Source organism: Canis lupus, chromosome 21 (assembly GCF_048164855.1).
Source record: "Canis lupus baileyi chromosome 21, mCanLup2.hap1, whole genome shotgun sequence".
In the NCBI taxonomy this organism is placed as follows: Eukaryota; Metazoa; Chordata; class Mammalia; order Carnivora; family Canidae; genus Canis; species Canis lupus.
The window spans coordinates 51356353-51372428 of NC_132858.1; the positions used below are offsets into that span (position 1 = coordinate 51356353).

The window sequence follows — 16076 nt, forward strand, 5'->3', positions numbered from 1 at the left end:
TCAACCACTGAGCCACCTATTTGTCTCAAAGTCTTTAAACTTTTATTTTATTTTTTTAAAAACTTTTACAATAAATATGGGTCCTATCTTAATCCCAACAATATAATAAAAAAGCCATAAGTTAAAAATAAAATAGGAAGACTATTTAGAATGTGCCCTTAAATTGGATTTTGCTGAAAACATTTTTAGAATAGACACAGCCTGAATTACCAACAACCTTGAAATTCAAAATATGAAAATATGCAAATGAAAAGCAACATGGGTCCTATCCTCAAGGTTCTATTTGAATATCAGGCAATGTCTACCAATTATCTCTTTTGTACAAATAAGTAGCTCATTCATATGGAATCACAAGGGGTATTAAATAGCCAAAACAATATTGAAAAAGATAAAGTTAGAAGACACATTTTCTGATTTTAAAACTTACTACAAAGCTACAATAATAAAAACAGTGTATAATGGCATAAGGATAGAAATATTGACCAATGGAATAGAATTGAGAGTTCAGAAACAAACTCAAATATATATGGCCAATTGGTTTTTCATGAAGGTGCCAAGACTACTTAGTGGGAGATAGAATACAAAAGGATGAAATTGAGCTCTTAACCCCATTTCATATTTAAAATTAATTAAAATTGATCAGTGATCTAAACAGAAGGGCTACAACTATAACACTTAAAAAGAAAATATAGGAGTGAATCTTCTTGATCTCAGATTTGTCAATGGATTCTTAAATTTGTTACCAAAAGAAAAATACAGATAAATTGGACTTCATAAAAATTAAAACCGGTTGGGAATTATCAAGAAAATGAAAAGAAAACCTGCAGAATGGCAAAAAACTAATTGAAAATCATATAACTAACAAAGATACTAACTTTAAATTAAAGAAGTTTTATACTTTTACAGCTTAACAACAAAAAGACAATTCAATTTTAAAAAAGACAACTTAAATAGACATATTTCTTTTTTTTTAATAGACATATTTCTAAAGAAGATACCCAAATGGCCAACAAACACATGAAATGATGTTTAACATCATTGGTGATTAAAGAATTGCAAGTCAAAACCACAATGAGACACTGCTTCACAGTGACTTGAATGACTATAATAAAAACAGTGTAAAATAGCTATATTGACAAGAACATGGAGAAATAGGAACTCTTATATTGCTGTTGAGAATTCAAAATAGCTCAGCCACTGTGGAAGACATATGGACAATTCTTCAAAAAGCTAAATGTAGAATTACTATATAACTCAGCAGCTCCATTCCTAGGTGTATACCAATGAGCAATGAAAACTTCTGACCATACAGACACAAGTAAGTATACACATACACAAATGTTTAGAGCAGCATTATCCATTATTCACCAGCCAAACAGTTCTTCTAGATATCCATCAATAGATGGATGGATAAACAAATTGTGGTGTACAATACAATGAAAAAGTATTCAGTCACAAAAAGGAATGAAGTACTGACACGTGCTGCAACTTGGATAATCCTTAAAAACATTAAGCTAAGTGAAAGAAGCTTTACACAAAAGGTGTCATATTACATGATTTTATTTATATGAAATATCCAGGCTAGGCAACTCCAGAGACAAAAAATATATTATAGGTTGACAGGCAGTGGGAGGAGATAAGAAGGGGTGATCATTTGAAACTTGAGAGAAGTCATGGCTGTACAATACTGTAAATGCACTAAATGCCACTGAATTATAATTTTAAAATGATAAATTTTATGCTATGTGAATTTTACATTGTGTTAAGAGACCAAAAAAAAAACGTTCAAAATTTGTTTTCTTCTAGTCTCCTTTGGTATCTATCTATCTATCTATCTATCTATCTATCTATCTATCTAGACATATTGACCATCATTAGTTTTCAGAAACTGATTTCTTCCAATGTAATGAATATCATTACAGTGAAAGACTTTGCTATTAATCATAATAAACTTTTCAATAATTTTTATTCTTTATTTTAAAATCACTTTTTAAATAATAAATTAATTTGTTAATATCATTTCTCTCAAAAAAAGAGCTTTTCTCTGTACAAATATTTCTGGTTGTTATGACCTATGAATATCTGTAAATAGTTTTAATATGTGAGATGCTTTAATGATGCACTGGTAATAGTAATTTTTTCTCCTAAAAGTTTATAATATAGAGTAAAATCAGAGAAACTAAACTTTTAAAGTATTTTAAATTAAAGCAAAACCTAGTGTAGAAGTGCCCACTAATTACATCTAAAGATATTCTTGCTTATTAATGACCACAATGAATATATTAAGCAGTGTGAAATCATCCAATTGCATTTTTCTTCTGAATTTCCATAAAATGTGGGAAGGCGTGCAAGACTTGAACAGTGCAAAACAAAAACTTAAAACTATCTGTTGGTATTTCTTAGAATATAAGAAAATTTAACTCTCTCAGCTCTGACTGGAGTTACTTCAAATATACACAACCTAACAGAATATTCCTTTTGACAGAATTCTACTTACTCAGTCCTTTGCAATTCAGAGATTCTCCTGGTATTCGATCAAAGTGAAAGAACATAATATAAGACTGTTATCTACTATGGATGATTGTGAACTAAGCAGCCTTTGGGAAGTTTTAGGGGGGAAGCTATTGTAGATGAGTTCCTTTGTGGACTTATCTTGAACTGTGATTGTACTTAGAGTACATACTTTATCTCAGATACAAATAAAATGAATGTATTCAACAAATATAGAGGTGGAGTTTTAGTTATATCATTTATCTTTATTTCTTAAAAAATAAGGTCAAGAAAAATAGCTCTTTTCAAGTTTTTGGAAACTTGTTTATAAGTATATGAGAAAATACTATAAAAATAAAAAATAAAGTATATTATGGTCCCAAATGATTTTAAGTTTTTCTAGTAAAAATGGAGACATTTTATAATTACCTTTTTTGGGAGGTTGGGAAAGTCCCTTCCTTACAGTGCTGGAAATCTTTTGACCTTCAAAATAAAGTCACCTTATTGAAAGTAATTTAATCAACAGACATATTGAAGTACTTGAAAATGAATTTCATCCTTTAATTTGTGAAACATTTCCCTTTTGCTATTAAATCTTATCATATGACATTTGCAAGAAAATCAATTGTAGTGTCTTAGAGGTGACTTTGAACAAGTTTCATTTGAATGAGTATATGTATCAGTATATAATCCACAAATGTTATCTTCATCAAAACTTATGCATATTAAAAAAACGACATTGCTCTTAATTCTACAAACAATTGTATCTTATTTTTTTTTAGAAAGGACATCTGAAAAATTTAATGATCTTGCCTATACAAATATTCCAGGATAATGACATATGGTGCAAGTATTTTTACATAATCAGTCCTAAAATAGGATTAGCAAGTCATGTGCAACCAACAGATGTGTGCTTACAACAAACATACTTTGGGAACTATTGCCTCTCTGTTAGATGCACATGGATTAAATATTTCTAGACACTTGGCTTGAATTCATAATGACACTCAAGATTACAAACATGGTACGTAGACTGTGTTTGAAGAACTTAATCTCTGTTAAATGTCAAACTTGCTTTTTTATACTTTTAGCAGATATATTCCTACTTGGTACAATATTTAAGTGGTTAAATAGAATCAAATAAGAACTAAGGTTCCAACATAAAATATGCTGTCAGGATCATACCCTCTGCTTATTGGGAAGTATTATCAATGTCTTGTTCAATTGTCAACTTTGACCTTAATCTAGCAGCAATGGCAAATCCGACAGATATTCGAAACAAGCAATTGCTTGACATATTAGAGAAACATTTTGATTTGACAGAAAGGCACAAAAAAACATTTTCTTTAATAATGTGAGCTGTCAGTGAACACAGAGCAATACTGACCCCTGAGGATTCATTGTTCATTTGATATGGTTTAGGGCAGTTCTGGGTTCTGGCAGAAGCTATATTTTCATAAGCCAACTATTCGAATTTAAATAATAGAACTGGTGTATTTGGTAGAAAAAATAAAAACTAGCATTGTAGCATATACAATGTCAGGCAAGTTGTTGACTGATGGATATCATCTCATGATGGCTCATACATACAAACTATGTCAGTTCGAAGCTACCGGTTTTTCCTAAATACAACAAACAAGAGGTAGCTGCTTCTGTAAAAAGGAAGGGCCACCCATCCTCCTACTGCCCCTGATTGCCACCCCATGGGTAGCTGATCACACAGGTGAACCACTGCTGCCCCAAACTAGGCAGTCTCTTGCACTCTACTTTTATATACAGAGCAATGCATAATTGTCTAAATAGTTGCTTGGTCATGAAGGAAAACAATTGCCTGACACTCTAAATAAGAGTCCTGACAGAAATAACTTCTCTCCCAGCTTCAACTGAGGAACAAGAAAAGAAATAAATTCAGATGGAGTAAGATTCTAGCCACTGTATTGAAGAAATATCATTAGTTCTTTAATGAGAAGGAACTAAAGACACACATTTCAGTCCACTTTGAATCCTTTACAGTTTGTCCCATGAATCTTTATAACAAATTGTCTGGAGTATTCATCACAAGATGTTGAGTCATTCTCCACTTGTTTTGATAAAATTCTGAGTTAAAGAAATCTCGTATGTTATGTCAGGATATATGGATAGATATTGGACAAGACATATCCTAATTGATAAAGTCACACTGTGCAAGATCATTTAGAAAGTACCTTTTAATTATTAGTAATTTAAGGTGGTCTGAGACCAGTGAGCAGCCTTATCTCATCATGTATGTCAAGATGCCAAATTTGTTTATTTATCCACTTGTGGGTTTTTTTTTCAGGCTTATTTATTTATTTGGGAGAAAGAGACAGACAGACAGACAGTGAGTGGGGCCTGGGGAAGGGCAGAGGGAGAGAGAGAGAAATCCTCAAGCAGACTCCCCACTGAGCATAGAGCCCAACATGGGGCTCCATCTCATGACCCTGAGATCATGACTGGAACTAAACCATTAGTCAGATGCTTAGCTGACTGAGCCACCCAGGTGCCCCCTATCACCAATGAGCTGAAGGAAATACAGTAATCCCCACGCCTCTTAACCCAGGGTTTTACTTTCCACAGTTTCAGTTACCTCTGGTCAACAGTGGTCCAGAAGCAGGTGATCCTTCTGATGTTTTGTTAGGTCAGTATTACTGTAAGGCTATGTCACAATGCCTAAATCAGTCACCTCTCTTTACCTCATTACATAGACATTTTATCATAAGAGGGTAAGTATAGTACAATAAGATATTTTGATAGAGATCACATAGTCACCTAACTTTTATTACAGTATATTATTGTAACTGTTCTATTTTATTATTAGCCATCATTATTAGTTTCTGACTGTGCCTAATTTATATATTAAATTTTATCATAAATACGTATGTATAGGATAAAATAGTATATAGGGTTTAGTACTATCCATGGTTTCAGGCATCCATTGGGGTTTTGGAATGTATCTCTCATAGATAAGGGAGACTACTCTATCAGTGAATATCTTCTTATGTCTGAAAGTACCCTTAAGTACACAGAATTGTAAAATGGATATTATTTTTATTGTACCATAAAGATAGCACTTACACACAGAGAAAAATGGATGATTCATATAGTAGTTCTATATTAAAAGGCTGCTTAGAAAAAAATAAGCAAAAATAGTTAAGACACTCCATGTTTCAAAATATAGAAAATGAGTTAAAAGCAAATAACAGTAAACCATCCATAGTAAAGTAAGATGCCAATAAATACTTTTATGAATTTGAAGCTGAAAAAAAAACTCCCTAAGAATAACAAAAATGAAACTATATATATCGTGTGTCAGAAACTGCCATTAGCATGACATTAAGTCATGTGACAAACTTGGAAGAATGCAGCAGGTATAACAAAGATGACATCCTTAATGAAAATGTTCTCACAAATCACTGAGGACAAGACAGACACACCAACAAATCACAGAAAGAGACATTAGCAAGTCATCCACTAAAGAAACACATTGGATGCTAATTTTTTTTTCAAATAAATAGTCAAATTCCCTTGTAACTAAAGAAAAGCAACTTCAAAAACAATTACATTCTATTTATGGACTATTAAGATAGCAAACATACATGAGAAAATATACAATATTGACAGAGGTATGAGGACTGCGGATTTTCATTCACTGCTTATGGCCTTAAAGATTTATTTGTTCATTTTTCCATGGTTACATTGTAATATGTACAAAAAATTCTAAGAATGCATCTTAATGTACTCCTGTAGGTATTTGGGGTTTAGTATATCTTGGTACATGCAGATAATTGAACAACTGGAATTACAGGCAATATGTATAGCATTTCAATGGTAGTTGTTTTATAATAATAGTACTTGTTTACTTCTGGGACTAGCAATAGTTTTTATTTTATCTTTATCTTTAAGAATTTATCTCAATGACCTGGATTGTGAACACAAGTTTACATGTGGAAGCTTCAACTTTTTACAATAAATCGTTAGTATAAAGTGTACTCACACATTCATGCACACATACTCACATCTAGATAAATATAAAGAGAAAGAGGGGTACATGGGTGGCTCAGTAGGTTAAGTGTCTAACTTTTGCTTTTGGTTCAGGTCATGACCTCATGGGTTGTGGGATGGAGCCCCAGATCCAGATCCATGCTGAGAAAGGAGTCTGCTTGAAGATTCTCTCCCTCTACCCCTCCCTCTCTCTCTAAAATAATAAATAATAGGTAAATCTTTAAGAAAATTAAAGAATCTGAAATATACAGCATAGTTTTAGCTGAGGATATTTTTGAGCCCATGAGTGCTAGTTTTTCAACATTTCCCTCTATTTTACGTACATTCTGAGATTCATACAATCAACTTTTGTACATAAAAATGCTATCCCCTCCAGAATATGTATAGACACTTTTTAAAAACTTTGCACTAATGTATACACTATTAGATTAGGTTTGAAAACCAGACTGTAAATTTTTCTGTACAATGTAATCAAATTAATATCTAAATTTATATGCAGATTAAAATAGAGCATAATTATAAAATATTAATTTATTTATATTCTCTAATTTTCCACAGTATTACTTTAAAATTAGGAAGATGCTATGAAATGGAACTCATAAGAAAACATTTTTTTGAAAGTTAGTTAAGTAGAGTTAAAACTCAATGCAAATAGTCTATATATTATCTGAAGTCCATAAACCATTTCCCTGTCACATTTATTTGAAAATAGATACATAAGGGATTTTGTGATGCTTTGGAAGCATTGCCAGGTATTGATTTTCAGGGTCACATGATGACAAATCTTGCTGACATGATTTTTATTTTTTTATGACAAGAAGATCATTATTCAGATCCTTGACATTTAGAATTACTAACATTTGTATTGGACTGTCCATTACATATTTACGGTGTTTCAGGGATTTGCTGAAAACGTAAAGCAGCAGAAACCAAACAACATATTATATATGAAAGTATTGTCTGATTATTTAATGGAAATAAAGTATATAGATTTCAAACAAAAAAGTGACTCATTAGTCATGGCGACAAACAGATTGGTCTGCCTTAGTTTACTTTAGCTCTGTGATGCATATTGTACCAATGGAATAACCAGTCCTCAACTTTATTACGATGTCTTTGGTAAATTGCAGCATTCTTGTGTCATTGGACAAATCAAACTGGCATATTTAAAACACTTATACAGAATTCATTACACACCCTAGCATTATTAAGTATTGATGACTTTGGATAGCATTGCATACAGCTTCATTTGGAATAGCAATAAAAATATTTTTCCTAGACTTCTGAAGTAGAGAGCCAGTGATATAAAACTAGAAGAATATACTAAACCTTATTTCTTTGTAATTTTTCTTAAAGGATAGTGTTTTTTTCTTCTGTATTATTTTTTCTCAGTTAACATATATAAGTCGTGTTGAGAAGCCTACAAAACTTTGAAACAGATTATGACACATCACATTGCAGCTTTCCTTGCTTTCTTCATTTTACTTCAAACTATATGAATTATTTATGTAATAATTTCTTGTCTAGAAGATTTGTTGATAACATATTCTTTCAAAAAACATTTGACATGGGTCATACAATTTTTGCAAGTTTTATGTAATTACCACCAAAAGGAAGAAAGCAAATATACTATTTTTTAATCTTGAAAGAACTATTTTTCTCTTCAAAATTTTTAGACTTTTAACAATTATTCATTCTTTTTTTAAGGTAAATTATTGGTAAATCTGCAAGTCTCATAAAAAACCTCATCATTAAAGGTTGACAAATATCAATTGTATTCTCTTCCCTTTGGCATATATGTATTAAAATGCATTGGTGAAGCATCGGGAAAACAAGTAACAATTATTTATTTAAAGGATGGGATTGACCTGTGTGAGGAAGCAGGCTTTCTGTGTAGACGGACTTGGTTTATGTGACGATCATTACTGGGGAGCTCTGAGACCTGCCAACTTCACTACAGTGATGAAGTACTGTGCTGATATCTGACTTTATAAGATCAGTACTTGTCTGTGTTAGCCAAATCTCAAACTTTTTCATTTCAAAAACATTTTCTTATATTCAGTAGTTATTATTTAGTGGAAAATGTGGATTTTATAAATAATTCTACTGAGATAACTAAGCTGGTGGGGAAAATACCCTATTTCAATATCAAAACTTAGAATAAACTACAGATCAATTTTATTGTCTTTAAAGAGTATTTGCTGATATAAAGGAAAACAGTTGATTTTTGTATCATTATTCTATAACTTATCATCTTCATGTACTCTTATCTCTTCCATTATTTAAAAAAAAATTATCTTTTGGTATTTGGCAATGCAATCATATTATGAATAAAAAAATGAAAAAAAAATTCCTCTGTTTTCAATTAAGAACCTCTTCTTTTTTTTTGTCATATTGCTTTGCTAGAACTCTCATATTTATTTAGAAATGTAAATGAATTCAGGCATGCTTTTCTTAAGCTTTATTTTAGGAGAAATCTTTGGGGAACTTGGGGGTTAAATGTAAGGCCAATGGTAGTTTTAAATTTGTGTTTTATAATTAAGACACAATTATTGAATATTAAGTGTGCTTTGATCAGAAATTGATTTGGAATTTTAGATACACATCAGTAATTTAAAGAGCTAATTCTATCCAACATTTAACAAAATGCTTATTTAAAAAAGTTTATTATTTGAGTAATCTCTACACCTATCATGGGGCTCAAACTCACAGCCCCAAGATCAACAGTCCCATGCTCTATTGATGATCCACCCAGGCACTTCTTAACAAAATGCTTTTATTTCTTAATTTAAAATTAGTTCATGTTCATTGGAAAACAGTTAAAATATTACAAAAGAAGTTAGGAGGAAGCAATACTACTTACAAGCCCATTTAAAGGCAAATTGAGATGATAATGTATAGATTTTAATTATTTTCCATGAAATGTTCATATACATAAGACTTTCTAAAATGAGATTTTAATATTCAAGTTTTTTATACACTGCTGTTTTAATACCACTATATGTTATAGATCCATAACCATACAAATAAGAGGTAGACTTACATCATTATTTAATTACTAAATAGTTTTCATTTGTGTGGCTATAGCCTTTTTATTTTTTAAGTCCCACAGTTAAATATTTATGTGGTTTCAAATTTGGCTTTTGCTCCTAAAAAATGTGTTTGTATTTCTTTTCATTTTCTCTGTCTCTGTCTTTCTCCAGATGAGGTTGCATGTGTGCACACACATCTGTGAATGCACACACACACACACACACACAATGAAAAGGAAATCCTCAAAGTATAGAAAGAACACAAAGATGGTTTACCAGTAACCAGGATAGTGAAGGATGGAAGGGACAAAGGCTGGTTTACTATTCACATAAGCTGTAGGGAAAAAGACTCATGAATTCATGTGAGATATAAGAGAGAGCAATGGTTGAATTTGACCCGGAACAAATGAGTATATTTAGCAACAATAAAATAAAATCAATTAGCTTAATGCCTGGGATTCATCTCAACCTATATACATCTAGAAGACAAAAGGTTACCTTTTAAAATTATGGCTATAAAAAAAATAAGATAAAATTATGGCTATCATCCCTCTACTTTTTGTACAATGAAAAATATTTGCATGATCATAGATCTTAAATTCACTTTATTTGTTTTGAACTTATGGAAAAAGTATTGAGGGATTCAATAAGCTCTAGATCAGAATATATATACTGCAATCTTCATTTTGTGAAATTACTAATGTATAACTAAAACAAACAAAAATCAGATGATTGGGGTTGGGGGAAAAGAGAGAACAGGAAGCATTTCTCCACCAGAAGTTTGATAAAACTGGTCTTAGATCATAGTGGTAAATGTAAAGAGATAACAGAAATTAAAATAACAAGACCATTAGGGAACAAAATTTATGTATGTACATAGGCTGTCAAAGAAAAATTAATTCCGTGATGCCATCATTGAACAGGAAGGAAAATAAACTTGAGGCCGAGTTTATGATAATATAAATAAGAGAGAAAAAGTAAACTTAAGTAAAGAAAGAGAAATTCAACCATTTATTATGTAGACTGTTCTAGATTACCTATAGCTCTCTGGTGGAGTCTACCACTGATCAAAGATTCAACACTGAGCAAAACAGACAATAGACACAGTGTCTTCCTCACAGAACTTACAGTCTGGTGAAGGAAACACACAATTAGCACATATCCCATAACATATCCAATGAGGATAAGGCTGTGGAGAAAACAAAGCAAGGGGAAAAGGGTAGGGAGAGCTAGCTATGGGGCAGAGTATGAGGAGAAGGGGTGCCTAGTTGTCACAGGATGGTCAGAGAAGTCATCAGCCAAGGTGGAGTCTGGGTAGGGATCTGAATGAAGGAAGTGTGGTCATGCTGACGGAGTTCAAGGTGAATGCAAAGAGCCTGAGATGAAAGAATGTTTGATGTGTTTGCGGCACATTTGGGAGACCAGTGTGGCTAAAGAGGAGTAGCCAGTGGGGAGAGGGTTGGGAAATGGGTTGTGCCATTGGAAATCATTGGTGGTATCCTTGATATTCCTTTGCCTAGCAGTGACTCCTAACTTTGGCTACACACTGGAATCCTCTGAGGAGTTTGTAAAACTATAGATGCCTTGGTCTCAGTTTCAGAAATGGGTTTTTAGTGTGGGTTGGGCATTGAGAATTAAAAAAAAAATCCCCAGTTGATTATAACTTGCAGTCAATGGAAAGACCACTGGATAGAGGTAAGGAAAATTAAAGGGGTCCAATAAAGTGAAGCAAGGTGAAATAAAAGAAAAATCAAGGGAGCATGATGTTCTGGAAGTCAAGATAAGAAAGTGACTTGAAAAAGAGGAGGGATTAGTTTTGTCAAATGCTGCCTTTCTTGAGTCCACAAAATAAAAGCTAATTCAACTATTGAAATTGGCATTGTAGGGATCATTGAGATTCTAAAGTTGTTTGTTTGAGTTGTTGGAATGGAATCCTGATTGGCATGGCTGCAAGGGACAAAATGAAGACAGAGACAGTGGACATGCTAAGTATACACAACTCTTTCAAAGACTTTTCCTACGGAGCTGAGCAGAAAAATGCACTTGAGAGGATTTGTGCTTGAGAAATACTAATTGGAGATGAGGTCGTGCTTTCTAATAGAAATAATTTAGTAGAAAGAAAAATCTGATAATTAAATGAGTTAATAATTGTAAAGCATTTTGGAATATTGCCTAGCTCGTAGTAAATGTGATATAAATGTTTGTTTAATGAATGAAGGATTCAAGAGGATGGGTGGGGAGGAGAACTTAGCAGAGGAAAATCAGTGAGAAGCCTGAGACAAGTGACTTAGTCCAACGTTGGGGGACTTTCCTCCAATGGTCGCTCAGAGTATCTTCCTATTTGGTCGAGTGTTAGTTACATTATTAGCTTTGGTGGAAGGAGTATAAAGATGCTTTATTCTGAATTTCTTAATCTAAGTGAAATAAAAAGCAAAGTCAACTGTTGAAAGTAAGAGGATGGGAAATGTTTGAGTTTGAGGAGCCTAGAGACCGAGACAGTGAATGGTTTGAGGTTTTGGCCAGAAAGTTAATGTGAGACCACCCAGCAAGGTTGCATACCTCTGTCCTTTAGGCACTGATTTGCATGTTTTGTTTTTTCACAAATACATACACAGAATTCTTCCCACGTCCATCCTAATAAATTACATAACACTTCATGGTAATTTGAGTATACTTCATGTAAGAAAATTTATTTCACTGCATCAAATGTAGGTAAATGAACTGTTTGCAATATTTTGATATCAAAAATATGTTATTTAATATTTTTGCTAGAGTTCATTTGAGATGTTGTTGGGTCAAAGAATAAATGCATATATCATTTCACTCATTTGTTTTCATTTGATATTTGTACTGTATCTGAGAATCAAGCACTGTCCTAGAAAATTTCATAGAAATAAAGACAAGTACATTCATAAATATATGATCATTAACCTCCAATAGGCTCTCAGCACTACCCAGCACTATTAGCTTTCTCTGTCTCTCTTTAGACCTACTACGCTCACTCCTTCCTGTCCTCCTACTGGATTCTCCAGATAGAAACTTCTCCAGATGGGAACTTCTCCAGATGGGAACTTCTTGCTACTCTATCTACAGCCCACCTCCATCTGCATTCCTCCCTTCTTATAAAATGTTATAGGAGAGGTATGCCTCCTCCAAATAAAGTCTGGTCTTTATACCCCTTCTACCTTATTGGAAACCTCTCATTATTAATTATCTCTCCAGTACGTAGTAAATATTGTTCAATGGAGTGAGTCTCATAAGCAAGTAAGTTTCTTGAGTTTTTCACCTTAAAAACACTCTCCATTCTCAACTTCCAGACTCTCATCTTACCATTTCTCTGGGGTCCTCTGAGTGCTCTATGTAAGATTCTCTGCCTCTACTAGACTATTATTCTTAGGGACCCACTCTCATCTCTTTTCATTCTGTGATTTCTCATAGGGCAAATTCGTCAATATCTGCAGCCTCACAGTGTTTACTGTGTAAACACTGATGGCACCTAGGGCTGAACGTACCTGTTGCTGGTTGCAATGGCCTTTTCTTACTCCACATACCTATATTCATTGCTTAAGACTGTTGCCCAAAGTTTGACCCCATTTTTCTATTTCCCAGGAGCCTAGAATGTTTTTTTAATCTTTTAAAAAATTATAAATGAACAAAAACAAGTAAAAAAATAAACAGAAGAATATGTAATAGGGACTGTATGTGGCCTACAGAACTCCAAATATTTACTATTCTACCTTTTACAGACAAAATTTGTTAACTACTATTTTAAGTGATATAAAGTCCCCTAAAAATCCATAGACTATGACAGAATTCATAGTCTGGATATTCTGCATCCCTAAATAATGTTTCCTCTGTGAGTGACATCATTATTCACTCATGCAGGTACATCTAAAACCTAGTGCTCATGCTTGTACACCTTTACCTCCCATGTCCAATCTATTATTATGCCTTATTATCTAAAGCATTCTGAAATCCATCTACTAACATTTATTTCAATATTATCATCCTGGTCCAAAATATCATCATCTCACACCCTACCTTCTCCTTTGTCTAGCCCATTTCTCCATCTGCCCTTCATATTGTTATTAGAATCACCTTTCCTTAGTGGATTGCTAATCATTTGACTCAAAACTAATACTTCAATGATTTCTGGATGATTTTAGGATTATCGAGACTCTTATATTGTCCTGTAGATTTCTGCATGGTCTGACTCCCATCCTTTTGCTAACCTTATCCTGTACCACCTTGTCCCTCTCTCTCCCAGTCTAGCCACACTAGCTTTCTTTCTACAGTTTAGTGAGGCCAGCTCCCTCTAAACCCAGGGCATATCTACAGGTGGTTCCCTGTGCCTGGAACTTTCCTCTGCTTAGTTAATTTAATCCTACTTATCCAGTAGACTGCACTTCAACATCACTTCTTTGGAGAAGACTTCCATCATAAGCTATTTGGGTCAAGTTCCATTTTTAATATGCTCTCCTATGATACCCCTTTGTGTAATACTTGGCTAACATATCTTTCCCCTCCATATGATAAAGAGCATGAGAGGACATCTGTCTGTTGCTTGCTATCTCATCCTGAACTTAACACTGTGCCTGATAACTAAAACACTAGAAATAAATATGTCATCAATGAATGGATCAAGCCTCTGATATAAAACCTTATTATATAAAATCGGCGGAGAGATGGCATATTAATTCAATAAATAATTATGCATAACGTATTAATTATTTTTAAAACAAAATTAGGTATTTACCTCACATTATTAATTAAAATAAATCTAGGAAGGTAAATTATTTTATGTGAGTTACTAGAAAGCAATGCATTTATGGATGACTTTTCAAGCTTAATCCCAAAGGTTGAAATATGAAAGGAAAAAATGAAGAGCTTTGTGTTAAAAGAATAAAAAAAAGCCAACACATATCCATATTCAAAAATTCCTCATGGAAAAGATTATAACCAATGTTAAAAATAGAAATTTGAAAAATAATCTAGAAGACAGATCATTTCTTGTCTGCAATCATGTGAAATTCACTCCATGGCCATTGTTTGTCACATGGATTTCAGGTGAAAACTTGGTAAATATGGATTGCTGTGTTTATCTGTTTAGCTTCATGTCTACCCAGCATTCATTTGGATTTCATTTATATTTATCAATGAATTGTTAAGTATCAATAATGACTGATAAACAGCAGTAGTCATCAATAGGAGAGTAATTTAAGGCTGATTTCTTAGCTTCCACTGGAATGCATTATTATTTCTGAAAGAAAGCACTAACTACAGATAGAAATAGAAAAATTTACCTCACTCCGTGAACAATACTCTACTAATATTTCTTACATGAACGGAACGCTTCAAGAAACACATCCTATGGGGCCTGTGTGTTTTATTTCCTAAGAGACTCTTCTTTTCCTACCAAGTATTGATTCCATCTTTTGAGCTTTGGGTCATTAAATTTTCTCTGTTCTGTATCTTAAATTCACTAAAGAATTTCTTTTCTTCCCCCTCCTTGTGTATAAATGCCTTTATATTGATTAATTGAAAAGTGAAAACTCCCATCATTCCTTTAAATATTTCTCATGCAATTTAAACATGAATTGACAGTTCAGTATTTTATAGATATAAACATATTGATTTGAACATGAAATAACTATATTATGGAGGATGATGAAATATGTTGTTCTTTCATAAATATAAGCGGATTTAGGATTAAGACAGATTTTGAGAATAACTTTTTCTTGTCCAATAACATTTTTAAAAAAGGAATCATAGGAGCTATATTTATTTTTTTATTGACCAGCACTTGAATTTTATTATTATTATACTTAATTTCAGCATTTCACTTTTTAAAATTTCTAAATCAAAGCAAAACTGAACATAGTACCCAAATACCAAGGGGAAAGTCATGAGCATTAAAATAAGTGTCTTGGACTATTATTGCCAAAATTTAAGATGATATTCAGACTTTGGAGATCTGTGTGACAGCCTCTTTTTACCTGTGATTATTAAAAAATATCTTTAGGCCCTCTTGACTCGAGTCCATGTTGTGTTGATTAGGTTTTGTTTTGTTTTGCTTTGCTTAAGATTTTACCCATTTATTTGAGAGACAGAGAGTGACCAAGAGAACACAAGCTAGGGGAGGGAGGAGCAGACCCTCTGCTGAGCAGGGAGCAAACTGTGGGATCTGATCCCAGGACACTGGTATCATGACCTGAGCTGAAGAGACACTCAGCCAACTGAGCTATCCAGGTGCCCACAGGAAACATGGTATAGAAGTCAAAATCTATCATTATCTCATGAAGTTTATAATGGAACTGTAATTTAAAAACTAGGAAATTGAATAAAATAGTCCAGAGGAGGCAGATAGATAGACAAATCAGACCCAGCACAGAATTATGGACATATAGGAGAGATCTTTATTGTTAGGGGAGTAGGCTCCTTTCATCTCCTTTCTTCCTTCTATTTAAATAAAAAGCTTTATGGTTAAGAACTCCCTCCTCACCAGAAATTTTATATGACTTGGTGTAACAGCAA

General features: G+C 33.0%; 2 long non-coding RNA genes across 2 annotated transcripts in view; one reads left to right on the forward strand and one right to left on the reverse strand.

Annotated features, from left to right (window-relative positions):
* The window catches only part of LOC140613544 (uncharacterized), a 29696-nt gene extending 24554 nt beyond the window's left edge, over window positions 1-5142 (reverse strand). Inside the window, exon 1 of the long non-coding RNA XR_012014533.1 lies at window positions 5096-5142. This is a non-coding gene — a long non-coding RNA (uncharacterized lncRNA). The remainder of the gene's footprint in view (window positions 1-5095) is intronic.
* A 38-nt stretch (window positions 5143-5180) lies between these two features.
* Window positions 5181-12710, forward strand: LOC140613545 (uncharacterized). The gene is made up of 3 exons (XR_012014534.1): window positions 5181-5231; window positions 6604-6722; window positions 12530-12710. It is a non-coding gene; the product is annotated as an uncharacterized lncRNA (long non-coding RNA).
* Window positions 12711-16076: the final 3366 nt, after the last annotated feature.